Raw genomic sequence first — 25,261 nt, forward strand, 5'->3', positions numbered from 1 at the left:
TGTTTTCATTAAAAAATGCAGGCGATTCAAGAATTCTCTTTTTTTTTCCATTGTATTTCTTGGAGAGAAAGGTAACTTAAAATTTGTCAAATTTTCACCGCAATCAGTGCTTAGACATTTGGAACAGTATTAGACAGAACGTGAATAGAAATGAATGTGATTACCCTTGTTAGTGAAAGGTACAATCCATGACATTTGGTAGAAAGAAGAATTGTGACACACTTCTGCAAATATTGTACATTGACAAATAATTTGGGATAAAAGTTTTAACATTTCTGTATCTTCAAATCACTTTTTCATCCATTGAACTAAAAATTGAAAAACAATGTGAATGAATTGGGAAAAAAGAAAAGGTATTAAAGATGACAGATCAGCTGAAAGCAAATTCCCTGTTTTCCAAACAGGTGGTATTTGATGAAATCATTGGAAATTTAATGGATTTTTACCAAGAACTGCAATAAATGTGAGCAATGAAGTGAAATATAATCAAATCAATACAACTAAGTTTCCACCCATAAAATTAAATTTAGCTACGTTTGGGAGATTGTAAACTGCAATGATTTTTTGAGTCAGTTAATGTACTAAGCCATACTTTCACATCTACAGCTGGATATATTGGATTTAAACCTGTTCGTTATTTGCAAGAAAATGGTGTAAAATAGCTGAAAACCAATTTAAGAATAATGAGAAAATGTGTATTGCAATGTGACTGTGCAATATGTTGGAGAGAACTGAAATATTATTGTGAAAATTAATTAGACTTCCTATAATTGATAAAGCTGATTAATAATCCTTCCATTAAAACGAGTAGTCAGATGAAAGAGTATCAGATATTTACTATGGATGTTGGATGAAAAATCTTTGGTTGATTGCTGGTGTGTTGACCAGAAAAAATGTTAATATTTCATGATGATACTGGGATTAAGAAATAATGGATTTAAATTAAAGGGGGAATGTCATGAAGCTTGTTACAAAGACTAAATTTCATTACGGTGTGATAATTAAAATAAAAAAAATCTTTATAGGGAAGGCAATGGCTTAGTAGCATTATTGGTAGCCTGTTAATCCAGAGATCCAGATGATATTCTGGGGACCCAGATTTGAATCCCACCACGGCAAGTCTGACTCCATACCCACAACAACGTGGCTGACGCTCAACTGTCCTCTGGGCAATTCGGGATGGGAAAGAACTGCTGGCCTCGACAGCGACACCTCATTGTGTGAATGAATATAATGTTAGAACTCAACAATTAAAATGATTCAATATTTTCAAAGCAGTTTGCTTTGATCTTGGCTAGATATTCATTAAGATTGGTAAACTGAGAATTAAAATATTGTTTTTTAATAACATTCAGGATTATTGATCAGAATTCGTTTGTCATTCAAGAGTCTCATTTATTCAAGAAATCTATCTTTCCCTCGTTTTTCCACAGGGATCTCTACTGGGACTCTGTTGTTTATGACGTACAAAAAATGACTTGGATGAAAATATAAATGATGTATTAGTAAATTTGCAGACAATGCAAAGGTTGAGGGAATAGTGAATGGTGTAGAGAGTTGTGGAATATTACAGTGGGACATAGAAAAGCTGCAGAAATGGGCGGACAAATAGCAGATGGAGTTTAATCCAGGTAAGTGTGAGGTACTGCTCTTTGAGAGATTAAATAATAAGGAAAAGTATGTGGTGAAAGTCAGGACCGTGAATAACTGTGTTGTTCATGGGAATTGTGTAATTCAAGTCCATGGTTCCCTTAAATAGAACACGCAAGTAGATTGAGTGGTAAAGATGGCATTTGTCATGCTTATCTCTATTGGTCAGCGAATTGATTACCAGAGTCAGATTGTCATGTTGCAGCTTTATAAGAGTTTGTTTAGGCCATACTTGGAGAACTGTGTTCAGTTCTGTGTGCCACATCACAGGAAGGATGTAGAGGCTTTTGGAGATGGTGCAGAGGGTGCTTACTAGGATGCTGCCTTTGGTAGAGGGTATGAACTATAACGAGATGCCAGGATATTTTCTCTGGAGCAGTGGACTCTGAGGGGAGACTTGATCAAATCATGAAAAAATATTATATGCATGGATCGGGTTAACAGTCAGAATGTTTTTCTGAAAATTGAAATGTCAAAAACTATGCGGCATGCACTTAAATGGTGGGGCAGCGGTTGGGGTGGGTGGATGGTGGGGACTTCAAAGGAGATGGGAGGGACAAATATATTTTTACAGAGAGAGGTAGGTGTCTGGAATGGACTTCCAGGGGTGGTGGTGAAGGCAGATACAATTGGAGGGTTTACAAGTCATTTAGATTGGCACATGAATATGGAAGGACTGGAGGGTTTTGAGACAAGGGCAGGCAGAGGGAGGAGTTTCATTTGGCACCATGTTCAGGATGATGTCATTGGCAAAGTATCCATTCCTTTGCTGCACAGGTCAAAGTTCTATGCTCATTTCAAGTAAAATCATGTGTAACTCACATGACATTTAATATAATGAATATTTAACCGTGACTGTCAGAATTAGGAAGAAAATAGGTAAACAACAGACTTAAGTATAATTGAAAGATACGGTCAATGACATTTGCACAGGTAATTTTTCAATTTTTGTTCTGAATTAACAAATATCTTTAATGCATGTGTTTAAAATGTTTATAGTTACTGATGTACTGAGCCATAACTTTTCACTGATAGTTTGATTAGAAACCTGTCAGAAAACTTCTGAGATTCATATCTTACCTTAATCCATTATTTCTTAATGCCAATAATACAATAAACCAAAGCATTTTATTCAAGTTCATAAAACAAAAGCATTAATTTTACATCCAATGCTCATTGGAAATAGCTGATTGCTACTCATTTGAACAGTCAAGTAGTCACAGCATCATCCATTATGAGATATCTAATGACATTTTATCCAATAAATACTGTTTATTTATACACATTGCTAGTTCAAATAGCAATGAGAGATTTCTTATTAATATTCAGTTCACTCATCGCATGTTAATAGTGTAGTTAGTGCTAAAATCTAATAGTTGCTCAGTACATTAAGTGGTATGACAGTGGAATTATAGCTCAGTACATCAACTGATGAAAAGGATTTGCAGTGTTCAATCTCCCAATAATTGTGAATATCGATGTGTGTTTTGATTTGATTATATTTTCCTTCAATGCTAACATTTCGGATTACACTGAATTAAATATTTTCAATGTGAAAAATTAGTTCAACTTTTGTGAGTTTTTTGTGTAAACAAGAAAAAGAATTTACAGCTGTTTGCTCTTTCCTTGATCAATCAGAGTAAATTATGAATTGTTGAATGTTGTACAGTACTGCAAGAAAGGGAAGTTGGCTGCAACTGAATAGTCACATTGAATAACACTTTTTTTCTGATTTCCTAATGCTGCAAAAATTTCTGATTGTGTTTTTATTATAAGAACAAATGCTTTAAACATATTGAATAGTTTTAATGAATTTGCAACATCACATGATTATGTCTACATGCCTTTCATTTAATTATCATGATATTAATTTTTAATTAAGACCATTTGTGCTTTGTACCGTTATTATTTTGAATTACTACGTCATTGTTAGTCATTTACACTCAGAATCAGGCCAATTATCGCAATGAATCTTGTTTAGTTTTCATTTGCATAACCACAGTGAGGATGTGACAATACTCCCACCCTTCCTTGGTGAGAACATAATGAAAGGCTCTTGTGTAGCTCTGGCAATGTCTCTACAAGAAGACTAAAGTTACAAATCATACAACAACAGGTTATAGTCCAACAGGTTTAATTGGAAGCACACTAGCTTTCGGAGCGATGCTCCTTCATCAGGTGATAGGTAATGAAGGAGCGTCGCTCCGAAAGCTAGTGTGCTTCCAATTAAACCTGTTGGACTATAACCTAGTGTTGTGTGATTTTTAACTTTGTACACCCCAGTCCAACACCGGCATCTCCAAATCATGACTACAAGACTAGAAGGCGTGGATTGAATTCCCACCTTCAACAGACATGGGTCAGAGCAGCTCAGAATATTGTTTCGAAAATATCGTGGCGGAGAGTGATTTGCTTTTCAATTCAACATTGGATTTGTTTCTATCTGTTGTTCATTCCCATAATCACAGAACTCTGCAATTTATTATCTTCAGGTCACTAACAAAAATATGTATCGTATTGTAGTATCTGTAAATTTTAAATTTGACAACATTGTAGTTTTTAAAACTTAAAATATCTAAATAATGATTTTTTTGTTTAACATATCTGTCAAGCATTGGTACGGCATGGTGGCTCAGTAGTTACCACTGTGGCTTCATAGTAACACTGTCCCCGGTTCGACTCCAGCCTCGGGCGACTGTCTGTGAGGAGTTTGCACATTCTCCCCGTGTCTGCGTGGGTTTTGTCTAGGCATTCTGGCTTCCTCCCACAGTCCAAAGAGGTGTAGTTTAAGTGAATTGGCCATGCTAAATTGTCTATAGTGTTAGGTGCATTAGTGAGAGGGAAATGCTACTGGATGGGTTACTCGTCAGAGGGTCTCTGTGGACTTGTTGAGCTAAAGGGCCTGTTTCCACACTGTAGGGAATTTTAAAAAAGAATCCCATTATTATCCATAAGGTGATCAATAACATTTTACTGCCAATCAGGTCAGGAATTTTCAAATATGAAATATTCTGGGAATTCAATCCTGCAAGAGTTTCAATAAACACTTAATACATAAACAATTTGCATTTCAGCACCTCACGTACATCAGTCCTTTTTCTCTACTATGCAAGATAAAAAAATGATTTATCCTTCATTATATGAAACAGATGCCAATTTCTATTGCCCTTCATTCTGGTGATTACCTTTATTATACAACAAAATATTGCTCCAACTTTTGATCAATTAAATTTCTCCTTCCTCTTCAATTGATGTAGTCAGAGCTCATTTTCTTTTCCACTCGCCTACTCATATTTAGTGTGAAATTGAATATCGATGTTGCCAATATCTCACTTATCACATGTTGTTTTAAAATGTGATTCGCAAAGGAATTCGAGTAAATTTTTAAAACAGTTACTTTAATTATGATCTTTCACACCCAATCATTAATCCATTCCTATATCACACAAAATATCTCAATGCAATTGAAATCAATACATGGCACATCGAGCTCCACAAAGGTCTTGGTGATCATATAATTAATGTTGAGTAGAATCACCTAACTTTCTTCTTGTTCCTGAGAGCAAGAACCACAGTAAACATTTGCTGGTCATTCCATCCAATGAATTCAATCGATATCTTACATTTCAATTCAGTAATTACACACGATATATGCAGTTAAAACCAATAGTCTTTTTTTTAATTGAAGATGGCTGAGGATGCTAGCACCAACATTTTTGGGATGTTGATGATCCGGATGCGTTACAAGTTTTAAAACAAAAACAAAACTTTGTCCAATAATCACTGAATGGCTCTTTTTTTTGGTTCAGTCTTTAAACCTATGTTGTATTCCTTTGTTTACCAACCTTCATGACTATGCAATCAACATCGCAGCAAAGTGTTGTTAAGCTATTGAATCAATTTATTTGTTTCCATTTCAACATTAATTGTCCAATCATTATCATTGCAATAATTGCACAAGTATTTCAATTAGTCTAACAAATATAGTGCAATTCACATTTTAAGTTAATTTTAAGTTAAGTTTAACGAATGCTACAATATAAAAATCTTTTTTTTTCAGGTCAACTATCCCACAATGGAACCAATGACTGCCAATCAAACACTCTTTGTAATTGTCTGATATTTGCTCATTTGAAAAATCACAATAAACTCAGACTAAAAAAATTCAGAGAACTATAATTACCTTTCGTTGGAATAATTCCTGTTCGTTACTATACATTGCTTAGTCAAACAGCAATATGAGATTTCTTATTATTCTTAAACTAACTGATAGAATTTTGATAATCCTCTTGCTGCGAATTTCTAATAATTGTACAATCCAGTATCTTGCATCAAAGTGGAATTACAACTCAGTATATGAACAAATATAAAAATATTGCAGTGTATAATCTCTCAATCATTGTGAGTATCAAGTTTTATTTTAATGGTGTAAACAATGTTGAATTCATTTAATTATTTTCACTTCAATGCTAACATTTATTGTGTTTATAATCACAATAAGAATTAACTATTCTTCGTGCTACAAAATAATTTAAAATTCATGATGTTTCACACAACAAAAAATAAACAAAACATCTCTTTGCTGTTTCATTAAACAATCTTTCTAAAAGTTTGAAAATTTAACTTTTTTGAAATGAAGGAAAGTTGTCTTCACGTGAACAGTCACATTGAAAGACTAATTCACGCTCTGCTGTTCATTAGATTAGGTTCTCTACAGTATGGAAACATGCGCTTCGGCGCAACAAATCCCCACCGACACTCCAAAGAGTAGCCCACCCAAACCCCTACCCTATATTTACCCCGACTAATGTACATCACTCTCTGGGAAATTTAGCATGGCCGATTCACCTGGCCTGTGATTCTTTGAATTGAGGCAGGAAACCCACGCAGACATGGGGAGAATGTACAAATGCCATGCAGACAGTCACCCGAGATGAGAATGGAACCCTGGTCCCTGGCGCTGGGACACAGCAGTGCTAACCATTGTTCCACCCATTTTTTCCCTTTGATTCAAAAGAAGATATTTTCTTCAGGTTCCCACGAAAAGGGAGTATGTAAGTCTCCTGGACCTAAATTCCTGGAAGATGTTTGAGAACATTGCAGTCATAAGAGTGAAAAAGCACTAAATTCAAACATTTCAAGCACATAAATCATTGTTTTCCATTATTATAAAGGTGTAATAAAAGTTGATTTCTTCTGCTGTAAAATAATGAAAAAAAACTTCCTATTAATCATTAGTCAGCTGATTCCTTCCATTTCTAACTAAATTTTGCAAATTATTTAATTATGCTTATGTCCTTTGATCAAATTACATTTCTAATTATTGTTCAATTTATCAATCGTCGAGAATTTGCCTTTATTTTCCATTCACCTATTCATATTGAATGAAAGTTTAATATATTTTGAAAATATTGGCGTGTGGTGATTTGAAACTTGCATGCCTCACATTTATCTCACTTCTTGCATAATGGTTTAATTGTGTTTGAAGAAGGAATTTTACCAAAGATTATTTTTCAAATTGTTGACTTCACATATCTTTAACACTGAGTTGTCAACCTGTTCCTATTTTGTAATTTTGTAAACTATCTCAATGTTATTGAAATCCATGATCACATAAAACACTTCACATAAAGCCATACAAATGTCTTCATGACCAGCTAATTGCTATTAAGTGGAATAATCTAAGTAACTATCTTATTGCTCCTGAAAGCAAGCATCTCAGTAAGTATCTGGTTATCATTCCATCCAATAACTGCAGTAATTACACACAACACTGGTTGCTCAAAGCAATATATATTCTTTATTCCTAAAGACCACGGGTTCTAACATGAAGAGATGTTGATGGTCCTGATTTTTGCTTTTCTCAAACAGGTTTTCAGCCCAAATATTGCAAATCAAGTGTAAACTGGGTTTTGTTAAACTGTAGGTGCAAACATTTTTAGCTCATGCCCATTAAAATTATTTATCAGCTCATCAGAGCACAAACTGAGAGTTGCCTCTGTAAATTCACTGAAGTTCTCATATTAATTGTTCGTTTTCTTCTTAAATCTGAGGCAGCAGTGCCATCCACCGTGCCACCGTGCCGCCCTCAATGTCAGGGAATTCTGCATTGGATGTTCCTGAAATAAAAGTGGACAATGCAAAAGTTGTCCAAAATTGGTAAAGTTATTCAGTTAGCTTTCGGAAGAAAATCGAAAGAGTTATTACTCTTGCATGGGGAGATCTGCTGAAATATACTGGGAATGAATAATCTAATTGTAGATGATGTAAATATAGGAGATGCTGTTCTGACTCTGTAACATCTTGCAGGCATAACCCTTTAAAGTTGTACAAGTTCATAAGGAGATGTCACGTATGCACCAATATGGCATAACCGAAGTGAGTTTCAATGAATGGAGTTCACCCATCATCATGGTGCCAAAGCCAGATAAGACCAAACAGTTATGTGTGGACTATCACAAAATCAATGTTGTTAGAAAGACTGATGCGTATACATATCTGAGGTTGGAGGACTGTGTGAAAAAGATTGGAGGAGCAACTTACATTTCTAAGTTGGACTTCCTCAAAGGTTACTGGCAGCGAACTTTGTCAGAAAGATCAAAGGCAATTTTGTAACGCCAACTGGCCTACAGAAATTTAAAGTAATGCCGTTTGTACGAAAAACACTTCAGCCACATTTCAGAGGTTAACTGACAGGGTAATTGCCGAATACGCAACTGATTGGTGTATATTGTGCCTGGTGACTTTCAGTCTCTCGTGGATTGAATATTTACAGCATTTATCCTGGTTTTTTGATCAAATTCGGAAGTCAAACTGGTTTGTAAACCTCGCTGAAAGTGAATCTGCCAAAGCCAAAGTCACCTTCCTGGGATATATCGTTGAACACGGACAAATAGCCCCACGGCATGCGAAGACGAAAGTTGCAGGGGACTTTTACACATTGTTGACGAAAATAGCAGGACTACGGTTCCGCGCATTGAGTGGCTTTTACTGAAAGTTTGTGCTGAAAGTTAGCAGTGGGACTACTCCACTCACCGAACTGTTAAAAACAGGCAAGAAATTTCAGTGAACACAAGGCTTTCAAAATGTTGTTTTTCTCAGAGTAGAGCTGATTGTGAAGAGACATGATTGACGTGTACGAAATAATGAGGAACAAGGAATTACAGATTGAAGGAAACATTTGCTCTTTCTCGATCACCAGGGTTTGTAGATTTCAGATAAGATGCAGAAAGCTTTGTATAGACTGGCAGGAAAACTTTATCAGTCAGCGGGTGGTAGACTCAGGAACTCACTCTCTATAAAGATCAGTTGGACAGTTAACCCTTCATTCTTCTCTGATTCCACTGGCCAAAGAGTTTCGAAAAATGCTCAAAGTGAGCAACAGTTATTCGATCGATGGCTTTATGAAATGGAAAGGTGCCCTTGAGCAACGTGTACGACTATTCGGCTTCCCTCCTGTGATGACGCTGGAACATTGACTCTCATGTTCTCGGGAACATTTAATGAGCGCATTCTCGTTCTTGCAGATGAAGAGCTCATACCTTATTTATGCTTCAGAAAGATCAGTTTTCAAGCAGGATTAGCGTCTGCCCTGCCTGCAAGCCAGGTAGGATTACGAACCTACAGTCTCCTGATCTGTAGTCAGGCGCGTTATCCATTGCGCCACTGGCCCGATCCACAGACCCAGACTTAAGGGCCGTGATGTTAATACGGACACGGTTAATAGCAGTCATGTTCACCAGTTGAACAAGCAATAAAGATAATCACTGTCACTGCTTCAGTCTAATCTTCATCACCTTTCAAAGCAGCGAATTTTTCAAATAAAAACACATATGTCCTCATGAAGTTTCCATTCAGCAGAATGAATGTCTGCTCAGTCATTTAATGGAATCACTGCTGATCTGATGATCCAGTGCAAAGTCAACCATATAAGAACGGCAGATGACGTAAACATTCCTCTGCATCACTCTGCACAGATGCTTCTCCAAGAATTGACTCTTTGCAGAATTCTTCTTTGTAATTTAGACTGTCCCAATTGTAGATATTCTTTCAATCCAATGCTGAAAACTACTTACTTAAGATTAAAATAGTTGACTAACTGTTCGATCAGCTGCTGTCCCAAAGTTCCGTTTTCCATGTTAATACAAGTTCTTGCAGGTGAAATTGGAGCTCCCAGCCTGATGTCCCACTGCTTCTTGATGCGTGGGAATTGAAGCCGCTGTCGTTAAGGCGGGAGCTTTTCACCTCGATATTTCATGCGCCTCTGTATCATCGGAGAATGGCATTCCGCTCACCGATTGCATTTTCACAGCTACGTGCTCGCGCTGAACGCCATTACCATTTCAAATTAGTTTTGGGTGCACTGCGACTCAATTTCTCTGATTCCACGCCCTTGAACTGGGATTATATGACATGCCATTATATGATCACGTCAATGAGTGAGGAAATTGGTAAAGTAACCGATGTTAAAATACAGTGTTATTGAGGAATACATTTCAGCGATACCCTGCAGTATCCCATGACCCTTTGAAGTTTTGTAGATATCTCGCAAACGTAATATCCTACAACCTCAGTGTTGCAATCTCTACACTCTCTCCGGACATAGAATCTATCTATTCAACCGAATCTGAGTTCCCACATCTCAGTCACTGTTTGACAATATTCCTTTGTGCGTGTGGTTCTGTTCTTGGCATAACCTCTGCCCCGATCCTTATTGCTTTTTGCATCGTGCTTTTCCATGTGGCGCCAGGATCATGAAATGGTTCTTCCTTGGCATTGTCAACACAGCAAGTTCTGCTCGAATCACTGTCACAGCAATCGGCATTTTCCCGTTTTACTCCATGTAATATGTGCTTAGCAAACGCTGAGAAAACCAATCTTTGTTTTACATGAAAATACTCTACGTGGTGATAGGTTTCCTTCTTCAAACACCCGCTGTCTCACATCTTTGCGTTTCACATATCATAACCACCATTTATCGGAGAAATCTCTCCCTCCCACAAGAACTAACTCGCCTAAACGTCCACCCTCCCATTTCACTGAAATATTGCACAATATAATACTCACATTGACACTGTTCATTCTGCACTGCTGCGGTCACTGTTTTGGGTGAAAATTCTCAATCCCATGGTCGGCATCTTCAAGTAATTCAATCCATTTAGATGCAGCTGTTCTGTAATTAATCCTCATGGAGCAGCTTTTACTGACACGGACAACAGATTACTGGAACATGGGCTCAGGATAAGTGCACAGCGCAGGATTGAGCAAAAGATGTTTTATTGGAAACGACAAGTTTCTGTGGCTTTTTCCAATCATTTATTTCAATTGTTCATTCGGTTCCCCCGAAATATTGCGTGCAGTTCTGCAATTCACATTGCAGGAGTCATGTGATCGCACTGGAAACCTTGCAGAAATTTACCAAGTTGAAAAGTTTAGGTTATGAAGACAGATTGTTTTGACTGGGGTTGTTTTCTTAAAGCAGAGGAAATGTGAGGATACATGTTTCATATGAACTAAGTAATGAGCAACATGGACAATGCAGACTAAAAGAAACGTTTTCTCTTGACCGATCAGCAGGGGCGTAGACTGAAGTTAAGAGGTGGAAAGGATTGAGGAGATATGCAGAAAACTCTCATCAGCAAGCGGATGGTTGAATCTGGATTCACTGTCTGAAGGGATGCGCAGAGGCGAACCCACATAACCTTCAGAAATACACGGATCTGAACTTGAGTTGTTAATGCATACAAGGCCAAGTGATGAAAATGAATAAAGATAGTCAAGCGATTGCATCTGACGAAAGCATGTACAACGACCTTGAGGGCTGTCATTCTACACATAGGTGGTATTCGTATAGCTGTCCATGGTGGGCTAGCAGGTCCATGTTTTTCGCTTTCTTCACTGTCACCCGGCTTTGATTCTCAGTCCGGGAGTTGGGTTTGTTTTGATCATTTCGGCTTCAGAACAGTCAGTTTTAAGTGCAGTAAAGTCAGCGCTGCCCGCAAGCCAGGTTGGAATCGAAGCTCCACACAGTAGATCTGTAGTTAGGCATGTTATCCATTATGCCACTGGCCCGTTGTATGTGCTACATTGTGCGGTAAATTAACTTGTATGTGAATTTGAAGCCTGCCAGTCTTGCTCTTGAACCAAGTCGAAACTTTAACTACAATCTCTGGACCGTAACCAAGCGCATTATCCATTGTGACACTGGGCTCGCGCGTGCTTGAGGTTGGAATTCTGCAGAGTTGTGATCGAAACATGGACATGACCAATCGTACTCATGTTCAAAGTTGAATAACCAGGAAAGATAACCAACGTTACTGCTTCACTCCAATGATCCACTCTTTGTGCAGCGGGAGGTTTTGTAACGAAAAGACATTCATCCTCATGAAACTTCCATTCACTTTGTGTCTATTCAATGGGATCTCCGCTCATCTGATGAATTTCAAATTCACTGCACTGATTTTGCTCCATCACTTTTGATCAACTAATGCCTAATCACAACATCGTATTCAAGCTAATTTTCGAAGTCTGAAAGTATTTTAACGGCCTGTGCGAGTTTACAAGAAATTCAATAAAATGAAATGAGCAAACAAATTCCCTTTCTGCCCAGAGCAGAGTTAGCCATATGAGATAGCTCAGAGAGTGAAAACATTACCTCCATTTCTCTCAGTGCAGATGTCAATAGTATCTGCTCCAGATACAGTTGGAACTTCCAGCTTGATATCCCAGTGCTCCATGCTTCGTGTCAATGGAAGATGCTGCAGTTCAGGTTGGAGCTCCCAGCCTGATGCGACGTATACTACTTCAATAGAAACTGCTCCACGCAATGTTGGAACTCCCAGTCCCCGGCATTTCAATTCACTCTGTACTTTCGGTGAAATATTTCACACTCAATGATTTCATTTCTGAACTCATATCCGTTGCCTCATCCCCATCCGCATTTCCAGTTTGATCTTCGCTGCTGCACCACACAGTTTCTCGTATTCCAGGCCTGAAACCTGGCACTATATGATATTCCACAGCAATGGTTTCTTCCTTGCATGACGAAATTGCGAAAGCAACCGATGGTAAACTACATTTCTTTTGCAGAAATACATTCCAGCAATTCCCTGCGCTATTCCCTGATGCTTTCATTTTTCTGGAGGACTATATCAATCTTCGCCTTCAACAAACTAAGTGATGAAATATCCATCGGCTCGAGAGATACCGAAGTTAACCATTCATCCAACCATGAGTTTGCATTTCTCAGTCACTGTTTGTCAAGTATTCCTACTGTTCATATAGTCCTGTTCCTAACATATCCTCTGCCACTATCTTTACTGCTTTTTGCATCATGCTATTCCATGTGGTGCCGGTATCGTGCAGTGGTTAGTGCTTTGCGTAGTGGCAGCAGAAAGATCATCTCCAATTTGACTTCCAGTATTGTCACTTGTTCTCGTTTTATGCAGAGTAAGACAAGCTTCACAAAAGCAGGAGCGAATCAATCTTTTTTGACATGAAAATATTCGTCGAGGTGATGATTTTGCTCCTTCAAACCCTGGCCCTTTCACATCTCTGCTGTCTATGTATCAGGATTTAAACGCACCAATTCTCGGAGATTTCTCCCCATCCCACGATCAGTAACCCTGCTTTAGGTTCCTTCTCCAATTTCCCTGAGTCATTTGGCTATCAAGCACTCGCATTGACATTGCTCAGTCTGTGCAGCTGCAGTCAATGTTGTTGGGCGAACGTGACCCAATCCCACAATTAGGACCTTAAAACTAATCGATCCATTTACATACTGCTGTTGTAAGTTACATCAGTGCTCATGTAGCAATTTTTACTGACATGTTCCGGAGATCACTGGAACATCAGGCTCACGAAAATGACACAATGCATATTTAGCAAAGGGTGATTTTTTTTGGAAACGATCACTTTTTCTGTTCTACTTTCAATGGAGAAGAGGAGATTGTGAGGAAACATGATTGAAATGTGCAGAACAATGAGAGATAAAGGCATGTTCGGCTGAAAGAAATGTTTCCTCTCGGACAAACGCCAAGTGGAGTCGATAAATGTACGAGGCAGAACGTTTTCAGTAGATAAGCAGTAAAACATTTATCCACCAGTGGTGATGGATAAATCTGCAACTCATTGTGATGAAATCAACACAACCTTCAGAGATATTCAATCTGTATTTGTGATGTTAAGGCATACAAGGCAAAGAGATGGAAAATGGAATGAGGATAGTGAAGCGGTTGTTTCTGCAGAGAACGCGTCCAACACATTTGAGGGCTGTCACACTACGTGCCTCTGACCGCTGTACTCGTCCCTGGTCATGTCGTGGTTCTGAATTGGCACTTTTACCACTGCAGCCCTGGTTTCATTCCCAGTAAGGGCTGTTTTGTTCAGCATCAACAGCGTGGGCATCTGTGATAGGATTCCTTTCAATGCTTCGAATCAATCAATGTCTCCACGAACATCAGAGTTAATGTCCCAGCCTCTTAAAGAAGGAGAAGGTGCCTCGGCACTCCATGAACCAACATGAGACTGAGATATTTATGTTGTTTCCTTGCCATTACTATGAGCCGCAGCGATTGGGTCGATGGCTCTGTGAAATTGAAAAGTGCTGATTCGCAGTGTGTGGGACTATTTGGTCTTCCTCACTTGTGATGACGCTGCGACATTGACTGTGATGTTCTCCGGGATGTGTACTCAAAGAGATTCTCGTGTCTGCATATCAGGAGCTCAAGCTTCATCTCGGCTTCAGAACAATGAGGAAGATTAGGTTGTGAGTGTAATGAATACCTGTGTTAACCTCGAGCTAGAGCGGAGTGAAATCTACAATGTTCTGATCTTGAGTCAGGCACGATAGACTTTGCGCCACTTGCCCCATATGTTCTTCACGCTTTCATGTTTCAGAGTTTTGATGTTAACAAGGACAGGAGAAATAGCAGTCATATTCAAAAATTTAACCAGGAAAGAAAATCACCACCACTGCTTCAGTCCAATCCTCCCCACGTTGTGTTTCAGCGCGATTCATAATGAAAACATATCTGTCATGATGAAGCTTCTATTCAGCCTCTTGTCTGTTCAGTCATTGAATGGGATCATCGTTGATCCTGTAAATTTCAACATTAGTTTCCAGCTTTTCCTCCATAAATAAAGATAAACTCGAGCATAATGTCAACATCAAATAGAGTCATAGAGTCAGAGAGATGCGCAGCATGGAAACAGACACTTTGGTCCTACTCGTCCATGCTGACTAGATATCCAAACCTAATCAAGTCCCTTATGCGATCACCCCGTCCATATCCCTCCAAAACCTTCCTATTCATATATCGATCCAAATGCCTCTTAAATGTTGCAATTGTACCAGCCTCCACCACTTCCTCTGGCAGCACATTCCATCCACTTATTACTCTCTGTGTGAAAACGTTGCCCAGTGGGTCTCATGTATATCCTTCCCCTTTCACCGTAAAACTATGCCCTCTAATTTTGGACCCATAGACCCCAGGGAAAAGACTCTTTCTATTTACCATATCTTTGACCCTTATAATTTTGAAAACCTCTAACAAGTCATGCCTCAGCCTCCGACGCGCCAGGGAAAACAGTCCCAGCCAATTAAGCCACTCCCTCTTTAGCAAATCCTCCAACATTGACAGAATCCTCATTTCTTTCTGAACCCTTTCAAATTTCGTAACATCTTTCCGATACGAAGGAGACCAGATATGCACGCAATATTCCAACAGTGGCCTACCGAATGTCTTGTACAGCTCTCAACTCATGTACTCAATACTCTGAACAATAAAGGAAAGCATACCAAACGCCTTCTTCACTATCCTATCTACCTGCGACTCCACTTTCAAGTTAGATTTCAAACATCAGGATGCTATGAACGTGCACTCCAGGGTCTGTATGTTCAGCAACACTCCTTCAGACATTGCCATTAAGTGTTGAAGTCCTGTTATGATTTGCTTTCCCAAAATGCAGCACCTCACATTTATCTGATTTAAACTCCATCTGCTATTTCTCAGCTGATTGTCCGAACTGGTCAAGATCCTGTTCTGTGGTAACTCGCTTCGCTGTCCACCACAACTCCAGTTAAATGACAAAAAGTAGAGGACCCAGCACGGATCCTTGTAGCACTCCACTGGTCACGGGACTCTAGTCTGAAAAACAACCCTCCAGCACCACCCTCTGTCCTCTCCCTTTGATCTAGTTATATACCGTTAATTTTTGGAAGTTTAGTTCGCTTTAATGACTTGTATGGGTTTTCAGGAAATACAATATCATGGCACGAGCTGAAAATCACTTCTGCAATTTAACCAAATACGCAGTCAGTCTTATGATAAAGGCAGAAAGAGAAAATATTACCTGCGTTTCTTTCTGCTCAGATTCTCCTCCACGAGCTGAATCTTTGCCACATTTTTCCTTCTTTTTGCGAGATTTCCCTGGGACAGATATTCACTCAATCTACAAACATGGGTCCTGCTAAATACTAATTTAATTCAGATTAAAATAACTGAGTATCCTTTCTCCAACTTTACGTCTCATCAGTCCGTGCTCCTTATCAATACAATCTGCTCCAGGTGAGGTTGGAACTTCCAGCCTGCTGCCACAATGCCCCCTGTTTTATGCCAACAGAAGCCTCTCCATATAAATTGCAGGTCCCAATCTGATATCACAATGCTCCTTGCTCCATGTCAAGAGAAGGTACGACAGGTGAGGTTGGAGTCCCAGCCCCGGCGTTTCATGCACCTTTATACCGTCACAGCGGGCTCATCCTCATGCCAATTTCCAGTTTGCTCTTCACTGCTGCGCCACTCAGTCTCTCTTAGTTTAGCCCTGGGAACATGAGATTATATGATATTCCGCAACACTGGTTACTTATGCGGAATATCACACTTCTCCATTTCATAAATCAGAATTCAAACCCACGCACTTTCAGAGATTTCCCTCCCTTGCATGGTCACTAACCCTCCTTTACATCGCTCCTGCCATTTCACTGAGGCATTCCATAATCTAATGTGCACATCGGCACCATTCTGTCTGTGTTGCTGCTGTCAGTCTTGATGGGTAAACGTGTCCCATCCCATGATTGGGAACAGAAAACCATTCGATCCATTTCAATCCCGGTGGTTGTGAAATCAATCATCATGTCGGAGCCTTTACTGGCATGGACCAGAGATTACCTGTTAACAATTCGTCTTGATTTCCTGCCACTAAGCCAGTATGGCACCTTACTTGCTACGTTTCCATTAATGCCACAGACATTTATCTTTTAACCAGTTTGCCATGGTGAAATTAACACACACCTTGTCAACCATACTACTCTAATACTTGTGGTCTGTGGCTTTCAGTCTGACGTTAAGCTGACTGGTTTGTGATCTCTACCACCAAGATGCTCTCCCGACTCCATTCCTCCTATTGTGCCTCTCTTGTTTTTCTTGCCATGACTGATCAAAACAGTGCTCTTGAAATCACTTCAAAAATCATTTCGCATAACAATGACACACTACATTGGAGTTGTGAAAATCCACTGTTATTTCTACCCTTTTATTTGATCATTATTGAGAGATTAACTGCCATTAGCTCCACTATACCACTACGTTTTTCTGGTCTCTGTGGCACTCTTCCACCAGTGTCACTGCATTTTTTGTTCCTTCGCTGAATTTTTACAGTCGCGTTTGATGTTCATTTAAAACATCATTCCTCAGAACTGCAATTTTTCAATCGAGCAAAATTGCCAGCCTTTTCATTTAAAGTCCCCTCTAATGATATCAAAGGGGCAAAAAAATGAGAGTTTCAACAGCAGATGAACTGAGATTCGGCGGAGTTATCAATTGTCAGCGTGTGGGGCACATGTGATCGTTGTGATGATAAGATCCAACAGCGCAATCCAGCAGCTTTCATGCAAACATTTGTTTGGTGTTAGCTGCACAAATTGCCAGAGCCATTTCCCTTCATTTCGCAATCGGTCTTTTTGTTTTTGGCTTTTCTTTTCCTCTTGTAGTTCTCCCTTGATGGTAGTAACTCTGTCTGACGTTCAAAATGCCTACCTTTCTTATACCCCCAAATCGGATTATCTCATTTGTTCGATGTTGGCAGAATAATAAATTCGAAATCGATTGGCCTTTAATTTACAGAGACGTAAATGAATCTCGTTGGTTAAATTTGAATTGTCGTCAAACATTAACCAACTCAGGTACCTATTTCACAGCCAAATGTTATATATTTTCAACTTTCCAGTAAACTCTGAGACTGCTCTCGTAAGCTCTCAGTGCAGAACAACATTCTACCTCTCTTAAAGGTACAGCACACACTTTCAACTTCATAACAATTTGGAATTGCACATCAGGCTGTCACTGGCCCACCGCACACAAAACCAGAAATACAGACCTCAAGCAAAGGACAGTTATAAGTGGATAAAGGAGCAGTAAAATGTGCCATGTCACAGTCAAAGTGAAACAGGGGATAGAGAAAGATACTGTACTTGCCAGCACACAGAAAATAGTCAAGTATTTTGCAGGAATCTACATCATATCATGAGAATGAATTGATCTATTTTTTTTTTAGATAACATGGTGATGAGGTAGAACTCCATATTACCGCCAAGAGCAGTAGCCTGTAGTGTTTAGTGCAATGCAACACTGCTTCAGACTCTCTCATTCAGTGTAAAATCCATATTTGGCAGTGGGGGAGTAAGGAGCGTTCGAATACAGAGTGCAGAAGTAGAGGAGTGGGAAGAGCACAGAGGAATGTTGGGCTGGAAGCAGTGGTGGATTAATGGGGTGTAAGACCATGTATGGATTTGAAAACAAATCTGAGAATTATAAAATCAGTGGAGAGTCATCGTGGGAAACAATGCAGATCTGAAAATGTGTTACTGGAAAAGCGCAGCAGGTCAGGCAGCATCCAGGGAACAGGAGAATCGATGTTTCGGGCATAAGCCCTTCTTCAGGAAGCACTTCATCGGGCTTATGCCCGAAACGTCGATTCTCCTGTTCCCTGGATGCTGCCTGACCTGCTGCGCTTTTCCAGCAACACATTTTCAGGTCTGATCTCCAGCATCTGCAGTCCTCAATTTCTCCAACCCATGCAGATCAGTGAGTTTTATTTAGTCAGAACAGAAGGGAAGTCAATGAGGAAATGACAAGTCGTCAGCTGAACATCTGTCACATGAAAGCTTCTCAATGTTTTTTAATAAAGTTGTTGAGCAAGGCACTTGGAGAAAGAAAATCAAGGATATGATGAAAATTCAAGATACTTTGCGAAAGGGTAGTCAGATTTAACCAGATTATTGATATTCTTTTGTGGAGCTATCGTGTGTTATGGATAAACTGTCATTTACTGACTCATTCTTGAGGCTGTCAAACTTCACTTGAAGGCTCCCACCATCCTTCTGACAATGTACATTCCGATCCAGTTGGTGTCATCAACAAGTTTGGAAAAATTACAAGAGGTCCAAATGTCCAAATCATGTATAATGGTTGGGAACAATTTGGTTCAAGCATTGAATCACAGAATCTCTGCAATGCAGTCACTGCAATGAGGCCCTACTCTCTCCCTATAATGTTGCATTTCGCATGCCCAATCCACCAAGCCTGTACATTCCTGGATATAATGGGCAATTCACTTAAACCGTGAATATTTGAACTGTGTGCAGAAACAGCAGCATCCGCAGGAATCCCACGCAGACACTATGAATGTGCACAATTCATGTTGGCAATCGCGTGACGATGGAATTGAACCCCGGTTTCTCGCACTGTGAGGCAGCAATGCTGTCACTGATCCTTGTGGCGCTCCACCCGTAACAGAACACCAACGTGAGAAAAGTGCGCTTATTCCTACTCTATGCTTTCCAGCTGGTAAACAATCCTTAATGAATGCTGGCACGTTTTCTCCAACCCCATCGTGTTTTGTGATGTTGTGTGGGACCGGATAAAAAGCTTCCCGAACAAGCAAAACAGTGGGGTTCCAACGTGAATTCCACTCCACAGGAGACTTTGCAGAGATGACATAACTTGAAAGATGACTCCCAGCGCATCCACATTCTCTTATTGTTTTCCTCGTTCTTCAACAGTTTGTGATGACGCCTGTCTGGTCTAATTGACTCAAACTTTAGTCCAGTTAACTTTTGAAGTACGACCTCTTTCCTGTTCTTATTTTTTTTGTCCCTTGTTTCGTATTTTTGGGACATTTAATCTCCCGATGAAGGGTTCTGATTGGATGTTGACTGACGGCCTGTGTTTTTCCAGTACCACATTCTTCGACACTGATTGCAAGCATTTGCGATCCTCACTTTCTCCTTTTCCACAATCTTGACATTTGCATAGTATCTCACTATGCTGATTCGCTTTGCGTCTTGCCAGGCCAGATGATCAGCTGAAGCCTCGCCCACACACACGTGCTCTGTTTCTCCCGACTTTGAACGAAGTTTGTACCTTTCCTGTTCAGAACACCATACTATTCAGGTTAGGATAAATGATGCGACTCCGTCAGACTCTGCTGTGATCTTTGATCCAAATTTGCTGGGTGCAAATCAATCCTTCTAATACCATGTAAAATTCATTTGAAGCATATAATTGAGAGAGAACCCATTCAAAAATGCTCGGTCAAGTGTCTAAACAACTCTTTATGTGGCTCAGTGTCAAGTGTTGCCTTTTCACATTCCTGTGAATCATTCTGGACATTTTGACAGATGGAAGACGGGGTAGAATTATAATCTTATGTTGTTGATTTGGATATCCATTGCAATTCCTTCATCATTTCTAGGTGTTTAACCTGTAACTCCTCACCTGCCAGTAATCTGGGACCACGTGCACTACGTGGACTGCAGCAGTTCAAGAAGATCATTTATCGACGTCTACACAGGCAATTGGAGATTGACAATATCAGCCAGTCTTGCTCATGAAAGGGCTGGAGAGTGGGGTGAACTAATCTGATCAGGGAACCAGCATTGGCACGATGCGCCAAATTATCTTGTGTTGCAATCATTCGGTAATTGCGACTAAAATTAAAGAAAAAAAGACTCACACAGGCTGCCATGGATCTGTTTCTGCATTCACCACTCAGTAAGAAAGCAGCTAATCGTTGGAGCATCTGTACTTTTAGACTCAGAGCTGTGAGAAACACCTGCAAGAAAATAATAGCAAAATACTGCAGCAGCTGAAATAATTTTTTAATAAAACAGGCTATGCTGTATTAACTTAGCTGGTCGGGTTTGTGCAGGGAAAGAAGGTAGATGAATGTTTTAGCGTGCGCAGACCGACATCAGGAAATAAAATTGAAGCAGATTTTCTTCATCCTTATGATCTGAGAAGCAGAAGGAAAATGGAGTAGATTTGTGACAGTCACAGGCTCTGGGGATGGTAATTGGTGGAAAACTCATAAAGACACAGTCGACAAGAGTTATGGTAAAATAACAAAAAGGGGTATCTAAAATTCATCACTGTCAATCCAGGTAAGAAGTTCAGAAGACACAAATATACCTTGGTTTGGGTTTGGTGTGTGTAAATGCTCTCCTCTGAACTCACTGTAAATGCAGTTTCGTAAACCCTTCTCTACCAGTCCAGGAGAGAAATTCACAATCATTGTGTCCTGGTCACAGTCTTGTTCCATGTACTGTGCTGTACTGTAGAAGTTGACGGACGTTATCTCAAGTCCAAATGGCACTCCGTCAGCGCCGAGTAACACCGGATCCATTGCTCACGCCACCTGAACATGCTAAAGAGAGGAGAAAGCAAACATGACTGACAAGAGAAGACAGGGAGAGCACAGAAACAAAAGAAAAACACCATCTGGTGTAGATTAGTGAAACTTAGAGCATTTGGAAGGGTTCAATAATGAGCAGAGAACAACCGAAATGGCAAGATGAGTTATTAAGATTTAGTACGTAAGCGTGTGAACTTGAAATATAAAGAATGGTGCAAGAGTTTGTTCACATATTTAAAAGGTTACAGAGAGAATAGTAAGGTAAAACAATGACTGCAGATGCTGGAAACCAGATTTTCGAGTAGAGTGGTGCTGGAAAAGCGCAGCAGTTCAGGCATCATCCGAGGAGCAGGAAAATCCGACGTTTCGGGCAAAAGCCCTTCATCAGCAAGACAGGCAGAGCGCCTGAATGGTGGAGAGACAATAGAGAGAAGAGTGCAAATTGGTGCACTGGAGAAGATGTAATGGGGAACAACGAAATGGTGCAGGTGAACACGTACTTTGCATCAGTTTTCACAATGGAAGACAAGAACAAAATATGTGAATTAATAGACACGTAGGGAAGAAGTGAATGAAATGCCAACAATAACCAGAAGATGCCAGGGAAGCTGCAAGGTCTGAAGGGATTAAGTCACTGAGACCAGATGGACTGCATTCCTGATTTCTGAAGGAGATTGCTGAGGAGATTGTGGACGCGTTGGTCGTGATCAGTCAGGAGTCATCGGCGTCAGGGTGGGTCCCAGATGACTGGAAATTTTTAAATGCAACACCCCTGCTGAAAGAAAGGGGAGAGGCAGACACAGACTACTGTCGGCCATGCTAACGACAGTGTTGCACAGCACTTGGAAACGGATGGTAAAATACAGCAAAGTCTGCATGTCTTCATCAAGTGGACGTCATGTCCGACAGCTATGCTAGATCTCTTTGAGGAAGTACCAAGTAAGTTAGGCAAAGCAGAGCCAGTAGACGTGATCTAATTCAATACCCATAAGTCCTGTGATAAAGTGCCATAGGGCATACTGCTAAATAAGGTAAAAGCATGCTGTTAGTGACAAGGAGGGGATTGGCTGACTGGCTGAGTGAGAACAGAGGGGTCTTTTACAGGATGGCAGCTACTGAATTTTTATGACTTGCACAGCCATCGGTGTTGAGAGCATGACTATTCAAGTTACACGTTAAACATCTGGACAAAGGAACAGAGTGCATTTTCGCAACAGTTGCACTTGACACAAACGTAGTTTGAGAGACAGGTCGTGTCAAGAAAGCTGGGAAACTTCATAAGATGCTAGGCAGGCGCAGAGAGGGGGCAAATACGTGGCAAATGCAATACAAAATGGGATGTGTCAGGTTATGCAGTATGAGAGGAAGAAGGCAGGCTTCGACTAATATCTGTTCATGGAAAGACTTTAGAAATCTGAAGCGCAATGTGATTTGGGAGCCCGAGATCAGGCAGGTTCAGTTGGAATTCAGGAAGGAAAATTCAATTTTATAATTTATATCAAGGGGCCTCAAATACAAGAGCAGAGATGTCCAGTTGAGCATTTATATAGTCGTGGTCAGACTGCATTTGGAATATTGCAAGAAGTTATGCCCGATATCTAAGGGTATTTCAGAGTCATACAACAGTTTAGCAGACCATTCACTCCATATATACCATGCAGAACTCATGGCCAAATTAAAATAGACCCGCCTGCCTGCCGTTGACCCAAAAACTTCCAATACATTCTTAATCAGTTACTTATCCAAATGACTTTTAAATAATTTAACTATAGTTGCATCCATCACTTCCTCTAGCGGTTTATTGCACACAGTGACCAAAGGGTGTAAAACAAAAGCTGCCACTCATGTCCTTTATAAATGTTCCTTCTCGTACTTTAAACATATGCCCCTGGATGCGATCTCCCTCACCTTTGATGGTAATCTTATTTATGGTCCTCTCGATTTCACAAATCTCTAGAAGGCCAAACATCGAAGTTCTCTGCTCCAGTGAAAAAGAAACCGCAGCCTATTTTTATAACAGAAGACTTCTGTTCATGACATCATTCTGGTAAATACTTTCTGAACGCTCTCCAATATAATAAAATCCTTCTCGTAACGAGGAAACAAGAACTGTACACAATACTCCAGAAGATATGATGACATTGGATAGGGTCCGAAGAAGGTTTAACAGAATGATCCTGGGGGGAAGAAATGCTTGTCATAAAATGTTGAAAACTCGGGGGCTGTACTTGATGCAGTTTAGAAGTTTGAGGAGAATCTGATTGAAACTTAAACAATAAAGAGAGGGGCAATTAAAGTGGCTGTGGAGAAGTTTTTTTCACGAGAGACCAGGAGCCGACTGCACAGTATAGAGAGAAAGGATGACCATTTTGAAGTGAGATGCGGAGGAATGTCTTCAGCAAGAGGCTAGTCATCCTTTGGAACTCTGCCGTAGAGGGCTCAGTGGTCAAGTCATTGCAATTTTTCAAGACAGACATAGATAGGTCCCTGATTGATAAGAGGATCAACAGTTACAGGAGATGGCAGAAAGCCGAAGAATGAGGTTGAGAAATATATCAACCATGACCAAATATTGGAGAGGTCTCGATGGGTTGAATGGCCGAATGCTGCTCCTTTATCTTGTGGCCTTCTCGCTATTGCGTGTGACTTCAACCAGCCCATAGACTGAGCAAGTCAGATCAGTAACAATACTATGGAGGAGACTTACGTGGTGTATGTATGAGATGGTTTTCTGAGTCGGTACATTAAGGACACAAATGGAGGACAGAGCATCCTTGATTACGTACTGTTTAATGGCTATTGGTGAGCTAGCTTAGTTGGCTGGTCGACGAGATTTCGATGAAGAATGACAGCAGCAGCATGTGCACAGTTCTCGTACTGGTCTCATGAAGTCCCCACATTTTCACCTTGTGCCTGAGGCACAACTACTCTCAGGTTCAAGCACCAACAGTCAAATCGCGCGATCTCTCTCTCTCTCTCTCTCTCTCTCTCTCTCTCTCTCTAATGAGTCAGCAGGCCTGGGAATATGTCAACTTTGATTTCAAAGCTTTATTTGTATATATGTCAAGGGATAATTGACAATCTATCTCTATGCTGTCCCTCAGGAAGAGTGAATAAGTCAGTGAGAGAACTCTTCATTCAGGTGGAGAGTGATAGAGCTGACTCAGATTATGAGCCGAAATCTAAATAGAAGAAATGATACTGATATGAAGCGTGAGCAGGGTACAACGAATTGGGGAACAGAACTTAAAGGGATGACAAGCACTTCAAAAACATTTGCAGGAACTGCAACTGCTTCTCACTCCTGTCTGACACAAAGAAACCGGGAAACGTGGCCATGCCATGGCTAACAAGCGATATTAGGCATAGTATTGCACTCAAGGAGCCTTACAAATTGGCTGAAAATAGCAGCAAACATCAGACATCAGCAGACGATGAAGTAAGAATTAATACAGAACGAAAATTTCGTTTAACAGTAAGCATATAATGAATTGTTAAACTCCTGAAGGTATATGAATTGAGAAAACAAAAAACGATTATTGAAAACAAATCCCTTACAATGAGACACAGAGGATGTTATAATGCGGGATAAATATATAGCACACCAAATAATCATGTATATTGGTTCTGTCATCACAGATGATAAAAGTAATATTCCTAAAGTGCTGGGAAGAAAAGGAGAGGGAGGAACTGAAAGAAATCAGTATTATCAGGGAGATAGTGTTGTGGAAATTGATGAGATTAAAGACAGTAAATTCCACCAAATACGAATCAAACAGCAGTGTACATGAAGTCACCCTAAATGCAGTGAATGCGTTCTGTAAATAGAGTGTGGAGTCTACATAGAGTAAATAAATTGTCATATTTCAATATTCTATCGACTCTGAAACAATATCTAGGGCTTGGAGGTCAGTTAATA

At 39.9% G+C, this 25,261-nt stretch overlaps 1 non-coding gene across 1 annotated transcript; it reads right to left on the reverse strand.

The window, feature by feature from the left end:
• Positions 1–9,248: 9,248 nt before the first annotated feature.
• Positions 9,249–9,322, reverse strand: trnac-aca (transfer RNA cysteine (anticodon ACA)). The gene has a single exon. It is a non-coding gene; the product is annotated as a tRNA-Cys (tRNA).
• Positions 9,323–25,261: the final 15,939 nt, after the last annotated feature.

The sequence above is a fragment of the Chiloscyllium plagiosum genome, unplaced genomic scaffold (assembly GCF_037043375.1).
Source record: "Chiloscyllium plagiosum isolate Xiang-an unplaced genomic scaffold, Cpla_swu_hap1 HiC_scaffold_13, whole genome shotgun sequence".
Lineage (NCBI taxonomy): Eukaryota > Metazoa > Chordata > Chondrichthyes > Orectolobiformes > Hemiscylliidae > Chiloscyllium > Chiloscyllium plagiosum.